The sequence below is a fragment of the Triticum dicoccoides genome, chromosome 6B (genome assembly GCF_002162155.2).
Source record: "Triticum dicoccoides isolate Atlit2015 ecotype Zavitan chromosome 6B, WEW_v2.0, whole genome shotgun sequence".
NCBI classification, from domain to species: Eukaryota; Viridiplantae; Streptophyta; class Magnoliopsida; order Poales; family Poaceae; genus Triticum; species Triticum dicoccoides.
In genome coordinates, this window is record NC_041391.1 from 517,633,268 (window position 1) to 517,648,523 (window position 15,256).

A 15,256-nucleotide genomic window follows, 5' to 3' on the forward strand; every position below is an offset into this window, starting at 1 on the left:
AGCCCCTGGCTATGCTTCCTTCTGGACGTGACATGTTGCGAACGTATCCTTTGATGACACCATTCATCCTTTCGAACGGCATCATGCTGTGCAGGAACGTCGGCCCGAGTTGGATGATATCCTCCACTATATGGACCAGCAGATGCACCATAACGTCGAAGAATGCGGGCGGGAAGTACATCTCAAGCTCGCATAGTATCACCACGATCTCTTCCTGTAGCCTTCTGAGTTGCCTCACGCCAATCGACTTCCGAGAGATGACGTCGAAGAAGTTGCATAGGCCAAATAGCATTTCACGGACGTGCGCGTCCATGATCCCACGGATTGCAACTGGAAGTATCTGCGTCATCAGCACGTGACAGTCGTGAGACTTCATCCCGCTGAACTTCTGCTTCGCTGGGTCTAGGTATCTGCTTATCTTCCCCGCGTAACCATAAGGAAGTTTTACTCCTAGGAGGCAGGTGAAAAACTGCTCGATCTCCTCCTGACTTAGAGTGAAGCACGCGGGAGGGTAGTCATTTCCGGTCTTCTTGGCCTTTTTGCCTTTGCGACGACTTTCTGTGTCCTGCTTCGCCTCATCATCATCATCATCATCATCATCATCATCATCATCATCATCATCATCATCATCATATATAGCATGAAGCTCCTGCCTGATGCCCATTGATTTCAAGTCTGCCCTTGCTTTCGGCCCATCTTTGGTCCTCTCTGGCATGTTGAGCAGGGTACCAAGCAGACTCTCGCACATGTTCTTCGTGATATGCATGACATCAAGGCTGTGAGGCACACGGTGGATCTTCCAGTACGGCAAGTCCCAGAAAACAGACCTCGTTTTCCATACCTTCAGCAGCGGCTCTGGCGCCTTTCACTTCTTTCCCGGCTCTGGCGCCTTTTGCTTCTTTCCCGGCAGTGGGCAGTCTTTCCAATTTTTCAACAACTTGTCTATTTCCTCGCCGCTCCTCGTACACGGGCGTTTTCGGGGTTCGGTTTCACCATCGAACAGATCCTTGCGTTTCCTCCACGGGTCATCGTCGCGAAGCCACCTTCGATGTCCCATGAACACGGTTTTCGAAGACCCGGGATCTCTATCTAGCTGGCGATACGTTGTGTCATCCATGCACCTTACGCATCCAGAAAATCCGTGGACTACCTGCCCCGCAAGATATCCGTAACCGAGATAGTCGTGCACCGTCGTGAGCAGTGCGACTCTCATAGGGAAATATTCTTTCTCTGCGGCGTCCCACGTATTGGCTGGCGTTTTCCACAGCGTGTCAAGCTCCTCTTTCAGCAGCCCCAGATACAGATTGATGTCGTTCCCTGGTTGTTTCGGCCCTTCAATTAGCATACTCATGTGAATGTACTTCCTCTTCATGCACAACCAGGGGGGAAGGTTGTACATCCACACAAACACAGGCCAGGTGCTATGTGTGCTTCTCTGGCTGCCAAACGGATTGACTCCATCGGTGCTCGCGCCCAGCACGATGTTCCTTGGATCATTCCCAAATTCTGGGTATTCGAAGTTCAATGCTTGCCACTGGCTCGCATCCTTAGGGTGACTCAGCATCTTGTCTTTTTTATCTATCTCCGGATCATTTGCGTCATCTTCTCGCTTCTTCTCCTCCCTATCTGCGTGCCAATGCAGGAGCTTTGCTACCTTAGGATCCGCGAAATACCGCTGCAGACGAGGAGTGATCGGAAAGTACCACACCACTTTTCGAGGAGCTTTCTTCCTCTTCTTGTATCGAGTGACACCGCACACCGGACATATTGTAGACTCCGCGTGCTCGTCCCGATAAATGATGCAATTGGTCATGCACACATGGTATTTCACGTGCGGTAAATCCAGAGGACACACGATTTTCTTTGCCTCCTCCAAACTGGTCGGGCACTTGTTCCCCTTGGGAAGACGTTCGTGCCAGAATGACATGTTCTCGTCGAAGCATGCGTCGGTCATTTTGTGTTTTACCTTCATCTCCAGGGCCATGAGCGTTACTTTCAGGCGGGTATCCTCGGGCCTGCATCCTTCATACAATGGAGTAACCGCGTCTAACTCAAGTTGATCCATCTTGGCTTTCTCTCGGGCGGCAGCTCTTGCGTTATCCGTCTGCTTGAGAAGCAGCTCTTGAATATGAGGGTCCTGCACCCAGCCCATCGATGGTCCAGCGTCGTCTGCTCCGCCGGCATCATCATCTTCATGATCATGCCCGTCGCCTGCTCTGGCATCTTCCTCATCATCATGTCCTGCATCTTCTACATGATGACTGTGTACAGCATCACAGTCGTGATCATCTCCTGGGGATTCTTCGTCTTCTCGCCCGCCCGAGCCGCGGTGGTTGTCTTGCTGCCCTTCCTCATTTCTTGCCCGGCCCGCATGGACGACTTCGTAGTCATCTTCATCACCTTGCCACCGATAGCCATCCATGAAACCACGCAACAGCAGGTGGTCCCGCACCTGCCCGGAATCCGGGTCCGCAATAAGGCTCTTCAGCTTGCATCTTCGACACGGACATCTTATCTCCGTCTCATTCTTTTGAAGCATCTCGGCCTTCGCGGACCTCAAAAACCTATTCACGATGCCTTCGGTCATCGTGCGGACCATGGTCGCCTGCGGGGTAGAGCAAAACGATATTTTAGAACCAAACAAAAATTTGGCATGACTTTCCCTAAAAATAGGGCCAAAAAGAATGCTTAATGCCAAAATTCTCGCCGAAACGGAAATGAATCAACATTCCGGCAAAATATTGGCAACTATCGCATATCAAATACCGGTACACCTCCAAACACAAACACATATGCAGCACCACAAACATATGCAACACCATGAACATACATAGATCTAGCTAGGCCGTAAAAAGTGCATGTGCACATTGTTGTAAGGAGAACAACCTAAATATAGCTTCCCCCCTTGCTTACCTATTAAAACAAGGTAATTTAACCACTTAATTTGAATGAATCTATGGTGGAAATGAGGTGAAAAAGAGGAGGCACCCGAGACAAGGAGGAGGTGGAGAGAATGAAGTGGGGAGAAAGTGAGTGTGTGGGTAGGAGAGGCTGTCCCAAATATCTTGTTGCTGCCCACTTACTAATGGCGCACCTCTTGCATGGTGCGCCATTACTAGTTACAACTACTAATGGCGCACTTGAGCAGGATGCGCCATTAGTATGTTTGGATAGGCGCACTAGTTCAAAAAAAAAATTCTATACTAATGGCGCACCCACTGCCTGGTGCGCCATTAGTAGTTACAACTACTAATGGCGCACTTGGGCAGGATGCGCCATTAGTATGTTTGGATAGGCGCACTAGTTCAAAAAAAAAATCTATACTAATGGCGCACCTGCTGCCTGGTGCGCCATTAGTAGTTACAACTACTAATGGCGCACTTTGCCCGGATGCGCCATTAGTATGTTTGGACAGGCGCACTAGTTAAAAAAAATTGATACTAATGGCGCACCCGTAGCATGGTGCGCCATTAGTAGTTTAAACTCTAATGGCGCATCAGATTGTGGTGCGCCATTAGTATATACTAATGGCGCACCATATTTCTGGTGCGCCATTAGTGTCAATCCCATCTATAGCCCCTTTCCTAGTAGTGTAAAGATTGAACTAACAAAATGTTAATGCATGTCAAGAAAAATTATCTCATTGGATTCGTATTTGAACATAGTTTTCAAAAATATAGTGTTTGGTGACATGCGTGAACATTTTGTTAGTTTAATCTATGGTCAAAATTTGGCACGAAACACAATGGGGACCAATAAATCCGGACGGAGGTAGTAGTACTAGTAGGAGTACTTTTTACCTTGGAGGACAAGTATAGCTAGCTAGGCCCTTGAAGACTTGAACCCACTAGCTGCCACCATTTATGTTTTTCCATGTCTTACTATCTCATCCATGTAGCCAAGAGTGGCTATATATAATAAGCCGGTTATTTTACTTCCTCTATACCAGAGTAGTACTATTTGCTGCACAGTATTACTGACCACCATATTTGAGCACAACATTATTATGCATGGACCTTGACTATGTACGTCACCATGTGTCCAGATCTGGGATGTCGTGTGTACCAGATGAACGGCGCTGAGTTCGACCCCCGTGATGCTACGTGGGTGCCGAGGAACACTCTTGGAGAGTACTCGCTTTTCATCGGGGACAACTACCCCATTGTGAAGCGGATGCCACCTTTCGTGCATGACACGGAAGGCCTGTCGTTCATGAATCATGGTTGTGTCTTCATTGCGCACCGCCGGATGAATGACATGCTGGGACACGCTATCCCTGATTTATGTTGCTTCAGCTTGGATGAGTCTCCATCGTGTGGAACCGGACTAGAAAGTTGCGACAATGATTCATGTTGCCCACCGCTATGGATCGTGCCATCCATGAAGAACACCTGGGACTGGAACCTAGAGGAGGACATGCATGTAGCCCATCTATAACGTGTAAGTGGAGTACGGTAATTGTGAATGGTAGCGTTGTGAATATATGTAGACTAGTCGTGCACAAATTTATCACATGAATTGGAGATGAACTTGTGTGGCATACTGGCATTTGTCCTTTAGAATTTATTACTAGTAAATATGTTATGTGTACGTGCAACTTGTGTGGTTGTTGCACGGGCTCCAACACGCTCTTTGAGAAAAAAGGTGGCACAGCTTTGGATATACGTGACGTGGCGGCATCATACAGTAGCATCGTTCTCTATAGTTGTAGTACACTCCTACTAGGACGACAACTCCTATAAAACCTTGCGCTTGGCTCTTTGCCTCTTCGGGAGGTTCAACAGTTCGTACTCGTGTGAACCTTGCACTTAGCTGTTCGCCTCTTCGGAAGGTCCAACAATGATGATACTACAGTACAATATGCTTCTAGCAATCTGACACCGATTGAACTGCTGCACGTCCACCGCTAGGGCGAGGGCGAGGGAGAGGTAGAGGGAGGGAGAGGGAGAGGGCGTTGTAGTCAAAATCCTCTCCTCGTCCTGCGAACCACCGCGCGCGTGGGCGAGGGAGAGGCGTAGTAAGCAAGCTTCTCCTCGTTCGGCGAGTTGACGGGACACATCAAAGGAGTACTAGTACTAGTACGTAGTAGTCCATACTGCGTCCTTTCCGATTAATATGGCTTAATTTGAAACGAGAAAAATACACTGGCGGTCAACGTATGTAACAATATGCTCTTTACGGTCACTATATATAGTTCTGCGGCGATTATACGATCACTAGCTCATCGTAGAGCACCGTATTGCACCCTACTGACCGGCCACATAGTCGACGTGGCACTTTATTAACTAGTTAAATTGTCACCTGGTTTCTGGGTCCCACCTGTCAGTTGGCAGAGCAAAGAAATCAGTTAAACAAAACTTTACGCAGGCGTGACACGAGTCCAACCCTTGCGCGCAAACCGCCCTGGCTGTGTATGTGAGTGCATGCACGTGTCCTCCCTCGGTCTTCCAACAAAGAGTGTACATCGGCTACAAAACAAAGAGTGTGGTACATAATGTACATCTACACTTCCAATGCATTTAGCCTTTAATCTAAATCGAGATTGATTGACTAATGCACCAACTTGTGCTGTAGGTATAGGCTACATGTCTATCCTTAAGTACAGCATGCAACGGCCTTCATTTAATCTTCTTATCTCAATGGTCGCATGCACACATAAGTCTGCTACTTTTGGGCGTTAATTATGCCTTGGTCAATGTGTAAATCTCTAAATGTACAGTCTTTCACGGACGTAGGGTGTAGGTTGAGCACTTGAGCGTGAGTTGTGTGTGTTGCGTCGTGTGCTGTGTGCCGCATGGGTGCGTGAGTGTTGCGTGCGTCCATGTGTATGTGTGAGTGTTGCATGTTGCATGCATGCATGCATGCATGGGGCTTACTCCCTGCCATTGACATGTTCATATTTCAAGCTTCCTCTGTTCCCTCCATATGGTGATACTCCGTCTGTTCCCAAATAGTACGGAGTAAAAGCCTCCATCTGTTCCCAAATATGGAGTATTTGTCTTTCTACATATTTCAACAAGTGACTAGGTACGGAGCAAAATGAGTGAAGTGAGCATAGAGGCATAGGGATACTGTAGAAAGGAAGTCCTCGCGATCCATTATTCCCCATCTCGGTCAGAGAGAACTATTCAACTAGTCTTCGCAGTGAAGTGACAATACACGCTGCAGCAGATGGGACACGTAATTAATAAGCTGAACCAGCGTGTTGTTGTTACTAAATCAGCCTTACCCAGTACTGCCATCATGTTTGCCAGTAGAGCACGCTTCCGCAAATATGCCTACGCACCTCTGTCCTCCATTAACTGACATATGGGCCCTCTTGTGGTAGACCCACATGTCATCGGTGTAACTATTTACACTCCGAAGGACGGTATATCCTGGTAGTAGTACTAGTAGAATTGAGATTTAATGCACTTTCTTCCCCGTCTTCCACTCTTCTTCCTCCTCTCTTCCCCATCGTCGGTCGCACACCATTTACCCTCGCTCACTGCTCGCCCGCCCGCGTCATCTTCTTGGTAGCTCGCGCATACCATATCCCCCCGCTCACTGCTCGGCCACACGAGGAGAAGCTTCTTCGCTGGCCCGCCCGAATCCACTTCCCCGCTGGCTCACAGGCACCGAAAACCCCAATGGCAGAACCGACTGACACGCAGAGCCGTGATTGGAATTCCCTCCCCGATGTTCTCTTGGAGCAGATCTGTAGTCGTATGGACCTACTCAGCACCGTCCATCTGGCTGCATGCTCGGTGTCTTTGTACCGTCTACTCATCTGCAACCGGCCGGCTCTTTTCAAGACACCCTGCTTGCTGATGCCCGACCCTCGCAGGTGGCCCAGGCACCGACTTGATGATCCTACGGAGGTTGTCGTGGTGCCCCTCGACATGCTACCACTACCCGTCCACCTGTCCTTCATGCGCGGCCACTACTAGGCGGGCATGAAGGCTAACTGGATCGTCCTCATCCACCACACCGGTAGTCCGTGGCATCTCGTGGATATCTACACCCAGCGAGAAATCACCCTTCCATCATTGGATACCACCGACATCGAGCCTCGCAGCCTGCCAGACACTCCTGCCTACTACGCACGAGACGCGTCAAGCTTTTGGCTCGACCTCTGTTTGCAGAAAGTTGTCATCTGCGAAGTGCCCACACCATCAGAAGACTACATGGATTACAAGCTCATTACCTTGTTCAACATGGGATTAGTCTATCTAGAACCCAGTTGCCATACATGGTTATGGCTCATCATCAATCCTGTTGAGGCAACATAGGCATCGTTTACGCGGTCGACGCACAGATTGGCTGCCTATACTGGTGGAATCTATCATCGTGTAATTGTTCTATCTCATCTCATCTTTACCTTATGAATACGACTGCCTGTTCATTTATTACAAATTTAGAATGCATAGCATGTCTATAACCACATCATTGCTATGTGTCCCTCATTTCCTAGATTTTTATGACCACACATGTTATTGTTAGAGTTGATATGAGAACAATTGGCATCTAATGATTGTTAGAATACATATTATGAGCATAACATCATGATTGCTATATGTTACTCTCGTTTACAAGATTTTTATAACAACGCATGTTATTGCTTAGAGTTGATATGAGAACAGTAGTAGTAAGTGCTATGGTAGAATATGAGTAGGCGCTATCATAGTTGTTTTCCTCTCATTGTTACATGATGTTTGAACCATGACATGTTGCTAGAATATGAAAGCCATTGGCTTAGTTTTTAACTTGGGGTATGGTTATGACCACGGCATTGCGATTCTCTGTCTATGATATGTGTCACTGTTATAATAATCTTAATTCCACACATACTCTGAACATGATTGTTTATTTTTGTCCTTTTGGTCTCCAATTTGAATTGTTGCAGCAGACGCAAATGCGCTGGCCTTCATGATTCCAGGACCTGGAATCATTCCAGCCGATGGGTGGTGGTTTATCGCTCATTCAGCTGACGGCGGTCATTTGATGCTCATTCGCACATACCAAATTGACCAAACCATTACATCAAACCACATGCAGTACAATGCGTGGGGCGTTCGTGACATTGATGGCTATGGCTGCTTCGTGTTCGAGAAAGATCCCAGCTCCGCTGGGCCATGCGTATTCAACTGGAGGCGGGTTTACAGCCTCGGCAACCACTTCTTGTTCCTCAGGCTCAATTATCCGATCATCCAATCAATCATCGATCATATCACCGCCGATGATTACTGTGCTATGCAACTTTCATTCGTGAGGGGGGCTGTGTTTACACATCATACCATGGGTTTCATGAATCACCATATCCAGAGATTCGTCGACACAGATTGTTGCCATGCAATCTTCAGTGTGTGAAAGGTATCAAGCTTCCATGCGATGGATGGCTTTTGCAAACCCGACATGCGGCGATGTGGTTCATGCCAACAGCAAATATACACAACTTGATTCGTGCTGATATCTAGACTGAGCCATGTATTCTGCTGCTGTAGCACGACCCTCTTTTGTTGAATATTATGTATTGTTGTTAGTTTGAAGCACTCCTCTGGTTTGAAGGATAGATACCTTCCTGGGATCAAGTGCATCCTAACTCACCTGCGTAGGATGTACTGATAATAATGATGGAGATACTGTGCAGAAACCATATATATATATATATATATATATATAGGAAAAATACATCCTACTACCGGGTGTAGCTACACCCATTTCTCATATACTACCATGTGGTAGTATATACTATACTTTATTATTTTTAGTATGTTCATATACTATATCTAAGATACTCCAAAGTGAGTTATGTGAAAAAATTGCAAGTGAGCTCATGGTTTATTGTATTTGTAAAATACGTACATATTTGTACGTGAAAGAGAGTATGCACAAAATATGATACATACTACCAAAAAAGTAGCATGTATACTACCTGAACATTCTTATATACTACATACTACGCGTACATACTCTCTATATGATAGATACTACCTAAAATATATGAAGCACAAGTGGGAGTAACTACACCCAATAATTAGATTTATGCCCCTAGTTGGGTCCCACTTATCTGTTTTACCCCTAATTCCCAAAATTCACACGTTCTGTCCAAGTCACTTTGCTCTTCTTGTGCTTTTGCCCTTTAACCGTTTGACCCTTAGTTTTAAAACTTCATAACTAATTCATACTAAATCATAAAAATGCAAATAAGATACCAAAATGTTCAGAAAAACATCACATACATGTCAGTGTCATTTGCATTCATGAAAAAAGTGTTGGAAAGTGCCCATGCGAGTTTTAGATCTTATGCTACCACCATGAATAGTAAACTCTAAAAACATTCAAAAAAAACAAAAAAAATTGGTGGCAAAGAATGACAAATGTTTTAAGTGCCTGCCAAGTTTCATCACGGAATAACTTTCATGCGTGTCGCAAGAAAAAACAATCAGCACTCCAAAATAGATTATTTTTTTGCCACGACTTCCACGAATGTCGTTTCCTAATGAAACTCGGCAAGCACTTAGAACATTTGTCGTTCTTTGCCACCAAATTTTTTTGGAATTTTTTTGAATTTTTTAGAGTTTACTATTCATGGTGGTAGCATAAGATCTAAAACTCGGATGGGCACTTTCCAACACTTTTTTCATGAATGCAAATGACACTGACATATAGGTGATGTTTTCTGAACATTTTGGTATCTTATTTACATTTTTCTAGTTTATTATGAATTAGTTATGAAGTTTTCAAACTGACGGACAAACGGTCAAAGGGCAAAAGCATAAGAGGAGCAAAGTGACTTGGACAGAACCGGTGACTTTTAGGAATTAGGGGTAAAACAGACGAGTGAGACCCAACTAGGGGCATAAATCTAATTATCCCATATATATATATATATATCAGTTAGGCTTCAAGTGCGTACTTGTTAGTTAAACCTATGTATAAATTGTGACACTAAATACGACTAGTAAGTAGTACAGTATCAGTACTAGTATACGTCGGTCAAATTATTCATCATGTCCACACATTGAATTGACGTGACAACACACGCTGCGCATGAGGCGACACAAGAATTCCGGCGGCGTGTTCGGGTATTCTGGACTTCAGATTTGGAGTACCACTTATCTGTCAAAATCTTTCATCGTTCACTTAAAATAGTCGATTGATCATACATTGAGTACCATATAACTAGAATTACCAATGCAAGACGAAGAAGGATTGCCCGGTGCTGCCGGCTGGCGTCAAGTTCAATCCCACGGATCAGGAGCTGATCGAGCACCTTGAGGCCAAAGTGAGTGCTGACAGCGCGAGATTTCAGTCTCTCATCGATTTGTTCATACCAACCATCGACAGCAAGCACAGCATATGCTACACCCAACCTGAGAAACTTCCAGGTAAGACACCGATCGGCCGTCTACTTGCACAAACATATTTCTTTGTTTATAGCTCTATTTTTCTTTTTAGACGCAGACCTAGTGAAACAATTACAATTTGACAGTTAATAAAAAGTGAAACAAGTGACCGCAACATGCCAAAGATGTTATGAAAATGCCAACTACGTACACTAAAACATGTATTCCACAATACTGCAGGTATCACACTGAGTGGCCTAAGGAAGCAATTTTTCCAGCGCAATTCCAGGGCGTTCAAAAGGGGCACGTGGACGCGTCGCGAGATATAGTCGGAATGCGGCATGCACACGATGTGGCACAAGACCAGCAATACCTTGCCGGTGATGGTCAACAGCCGGCAGACGGGCAGCAAAAAAGGTTCTGGTGCTGCACACCAATAAGAACTTCGACCAGCAAAGGACCAACTGGATGATGCAATAGTACCACCTTGGGGACCTGGAGCAAGAGAAGGAGCGGGAACTGGTCCTCTGCAAGATTTTCTACCAGACGAACACTAGGGCCAGGAGTAAACAGATTATAAGTTAGTTAGGTATTGGTGGTTGTACTACCTTGTCGTCCGCAAGTTGGTATTGTTGTTAACGATCTTTTGGTATGAACTTGCATTTGCTTCCAACCATCATGCCGAGGGTCGGCGTGGATATAAAGCTGGATCATTTGTTTCGAAACGAATTTTCAGGCACCTAGTTTTTATTTGATGGGTAGCATAAGCACCCGCCGTTCGAATTCCCAGTTCTCCAATTTTTTCGAAACAAGTGCATGCACTTATTATCACGATAAAAAAACAATATCCGTGCTGCATCCCAGTTATCAGTCTGTACTTGCGGAATTCTCTCGTTTATTGAGCATGTATATTGTTTTTTCAGGTCGAGCAAGTTTCAACTGGGCTGCAGACTGCCCAGGGTTGGTTTTGTTTTTAACAGGCCCAGCCCATGACGTCAACGGGGCACAAATATCCAGCAGGTATCTACTGGCCTCTGGCCCGCCAGCGTTAGTTATATTTTGTCTTACAACATCCGCAAGCAGTTTTTTTACTGAATCAAACACACAGCCCAGTTCTATTTTCCTCTTGAAACGCATGTCCTACATCCGTTTTCTAATCTCTACCTGTAGTTTTACTAGTTCTTATACACGTATCATTATATTGAAAACACATGAAATTCCCTTTTCATATTTACATCCTTATTTTTGTTGTTTTTCCCACCCAGCGCTAATTTTTTTACCACTGGTTTTCCCTTAAACCAACTCAACTGTCCCGCGTCTTATTTGCTCACAAAAACAAAATGATTTTTTTGGCAAATCAATAAGTTCTTAAAAAATGTTTATCATTTCAGGATTACAACAGTTTGGACTCCACCGAAATATGCAAAATAAGGTTGAACTTTTTGACCGTGGTCCTGGGCAGAAAATGGGTTGTAATAAATTACTTAAGAATTAGAAAATGGGCTGCAAATTATAAAAAATAGCAAATGGGCTTTATGTTGTCTGCCACAGATTTGGAGGCTGACTTGTGGGTCTACCAAGTTCATGCGTACACAAGGTTTCACAAAAAAGAAACTTAATCAACAATCGACTCTACCAGCGTCAGACTGTTAGATGTCAATCTAACGGTAGTCGTGCTTCTTCAGTCTCTGATCTTCCTGCCCCAGCCGCCCAAACCAGCACCGTCGGAACCGCCTGCTCCCGCCTCCCGTGGCCGGCAGTGCTGCCTGGCAGGCCTCACGGCCCCATCATACTCGCATCCCTGGCCTGTCTATCTCTCTACTCACCTCCACCTCCTGTTATTTTCCGGCAACGGCAGCCGAACCAGTCAACCCTCGTACTCTCCACCGCGTGGGCAGCCACTGTCGTGTCTTCCCCAGCTCCGTGTCGTTCCCTTCGTAGGCCTCGCCGTTGTCAACCGCCCTGGTGCTCTCGGCGCGGCGTGGTCAACGATGTCCATCCAACGGCCGTAGTGCTTCTTCAACCTCTGGTCTTCTTGCCCCAGCCGCCCAAAGCAGCGCCGGTCGTGTCGCGTGCTCCTGCCTCCTATGGCCGGCTGTGCTGCCGCGGAGGCCTCACCGTCCCCATACTACTCCCACCGCTGGCCAGGCCATCCCTCCACTCACCCACTCACCCTATTATTCTGCGGCGACGGCAGCCTCACACTGCAGCCGAACCAGTGAACCCTCATGCTCCTCTTCGCATGGGCATCCACTGCCGCGTCTTCCCTGGCTCCGTGTTGTCCCCTTCCTAGGCCTTGCCGTCGTCCACCACCGTGGTGCTCTTGGCGCGGCGTGGTCAATGTGGTCAATGACCGACTTCCATCGGAAGAGTAGTGTACGAGGAGAGGCTGACAGCTGGGTCCAAGGCCACTGCCCAGTTTTTTTGTGATTTGCCAAGTCGCTTTGTCAGGCCTGTTGGGCTGCAAATCTTTCAAGACGAGGAGAGCTTCATTCGGCTGGCCGAGAAAATGGCCTATCAGTAATGAGAAATGGGTTGTACATTTTTAAAACACATCAAACCGGCAATTAGTTTCAAATATCTTTTTTTCATTTCGAGATTTTAAATTACATTAATTTTTATGCGTAGAGAAATTGTTGGATTTTATATTGATATACATATATTTTTAAAATTAGTTTGAATGTGAGTCAAAAATTTAGGATTAAAAACGGTTCGGACCGCACCGAAATATGCAAAATTTCGTATAATTTTTTAACCGTGGCCACAATATGGGCTGTAATGCTAACAAAAAGAATATGGGCTCCAAAATAACCTTAAGAATTAGCAGATGGGCTGTAAATTATTAGAAATAATGGCAGATGGGTTGTATGTTGTTTTCCACATATTTGAGGCTTTCCTAAAAAAAAGATTGACGCACAAGCAGTGACTGTTGGATGTCCATCGAACGGCCGTCGTGCTTCTTCAATCTTTGCTCTTCCTGCTCCAGCCGCTCAAACAAGCGCCAGCGGGACTGCCTGCTCCCTCCTCCCTGCGACCGGCTGTGCTGCCCCGCAGGCCTCACCGCCCCACCGTACTCCCATCGCTGGCCTAGCCATCCCTCTACTCACCCACACCTGTTGTTATTCTCCGGCGACGGCAGACGAACCAGTAAACCCTCGTACCATCGTACTCCCCTCCATGTGGGAAACAACTGCCGAGTCTTCCCTGCCTCCGTGTCGTTCCCTTCCTAGGCCTCACCGTCATCCACCGCCCTGGTGCTCTCGGCGCGGCCTGGTCAACATGGTCAATGATAGACATGCATCTGAAGTGGACTGTACGTGGAGAGGCCGATAGCTGGGTCCATGGCCGCACGCAAGGAAATGCCTCCTTATTATGTGCAAAATAATGATTCCTCCACCTGACATCAGGGACCCACCGAAATGGCCTCTGTATTTCGCGAAAAAAATGTTACTGCCGCTGACAGCTTGGACCCACCAGCTATATCTTCGCACGCAAGGAAGCAAAAAAAATGAATACTCCCCCTGTTAGCTGGGACCCAGTATAGTGGCAGGCTGACTTGTGGGCCTACTAAGTTGACGGGGACGGAGGGCTTTGTCAACTTAGTCAATATGCATGATTCTAGCTCCAGTGACCGTATGATGTCCATCCAACGGTCGTAGTGCTTCTTCAACCTCTGGTCTTCTTGCTCCAGCCGCCCAAACCAGCGCCGGTCGTGCCTCGTGCTCCTGCCTCCCGTGCTCGGCTGTGATGCGGCGGAGGCCTCACCGCCCCCTACTACTCCTACCGCTGGCCAGGCCATCCCTCTACTCACCCACACCCCCTGTTATTCTGCGGCGACGGCAGCCTCACACCGCAGCGAACCAGTGAACCCTCGTACTCCTCTATGCGTGGGCATCCACTACCGCGTCTTCCCCTGCTCCGCGTCGTCCCCTTCCTAGGCCTCGCCGTCGTCCACCGCCCTGGTGCTCTCGGCGCGGCGTGGTCAACATGGTCAAGGAATGTCTTCCATCGGACGTGGACTGTACGTGGAGAGGCTGACAGCTGGGTCCACGGCCGCAGCAAGGAAGTGCCTCCTTATTACGCGCAAAATAATTATTCCTCCACCTGACAACGGGGACCCACCGGACGGGCCACCGTATTTCGCGAAAAAAATGTTTCCCCCTGACTGCTGGGACCCACCAGCTACATCTTCGCACGCAAGGAAGTGCGTCCGGGCAAAAAAACCGATTCGCCCCCCTGACTGCTGGGACGCACCAGCTACATCTTCGCAGGCAAGGAAGTGCCTGACAGTCGGGACCCACCTGGTCGAAGCGTACATAGGGTTGTCATTCTGGTCGTGAACGTGTACGTACATACTGGTCGTTGTAGAGGCACGCACGTGTCGTAGTAGAGGCGCGCACGTGTCGTAGTAGAGGCGCGCACGTAGCATGTACACGTACGTACAGCGGCGAGGGTGCAAGAAAGAAAATACGGCCACGTACGTACATACGGGCAGGGTCTCGAACGCCTACTCGCGCATACGTACATGGCTGGGTCGAAACGGAGAAACAGTGTCGTCGTCGTGTTCATGGGGAGCCAACCGGCTGGGTCGGAACGGAATGCATGGTCGTGTTCATCGGGAGGGCTTGGACGGAACAGGCGATGGAAACGAGGCCTGACGTACCGCACAACGGAGGAACGGACCTCCTACATTCGGAACAGGGTCCTGTTGATCGGGAGGGGTGTGGCGTATCGCACAACAGAGGAAACGGACCTCCTACGGTCGGAACGGGGGTCCTTTTGATCGGGAGGGGTGTGGCGTACCGCAAAACGGAGGAAACGGACCTCCTACGGTCGAAACAGGGGTCCTGTTGATCGGGAGGGGTGTGGCGTACCGCAAAACAGAGGAAACGGACCTCCTACGGTCAAAACGGTGGTCCTTTTGATCG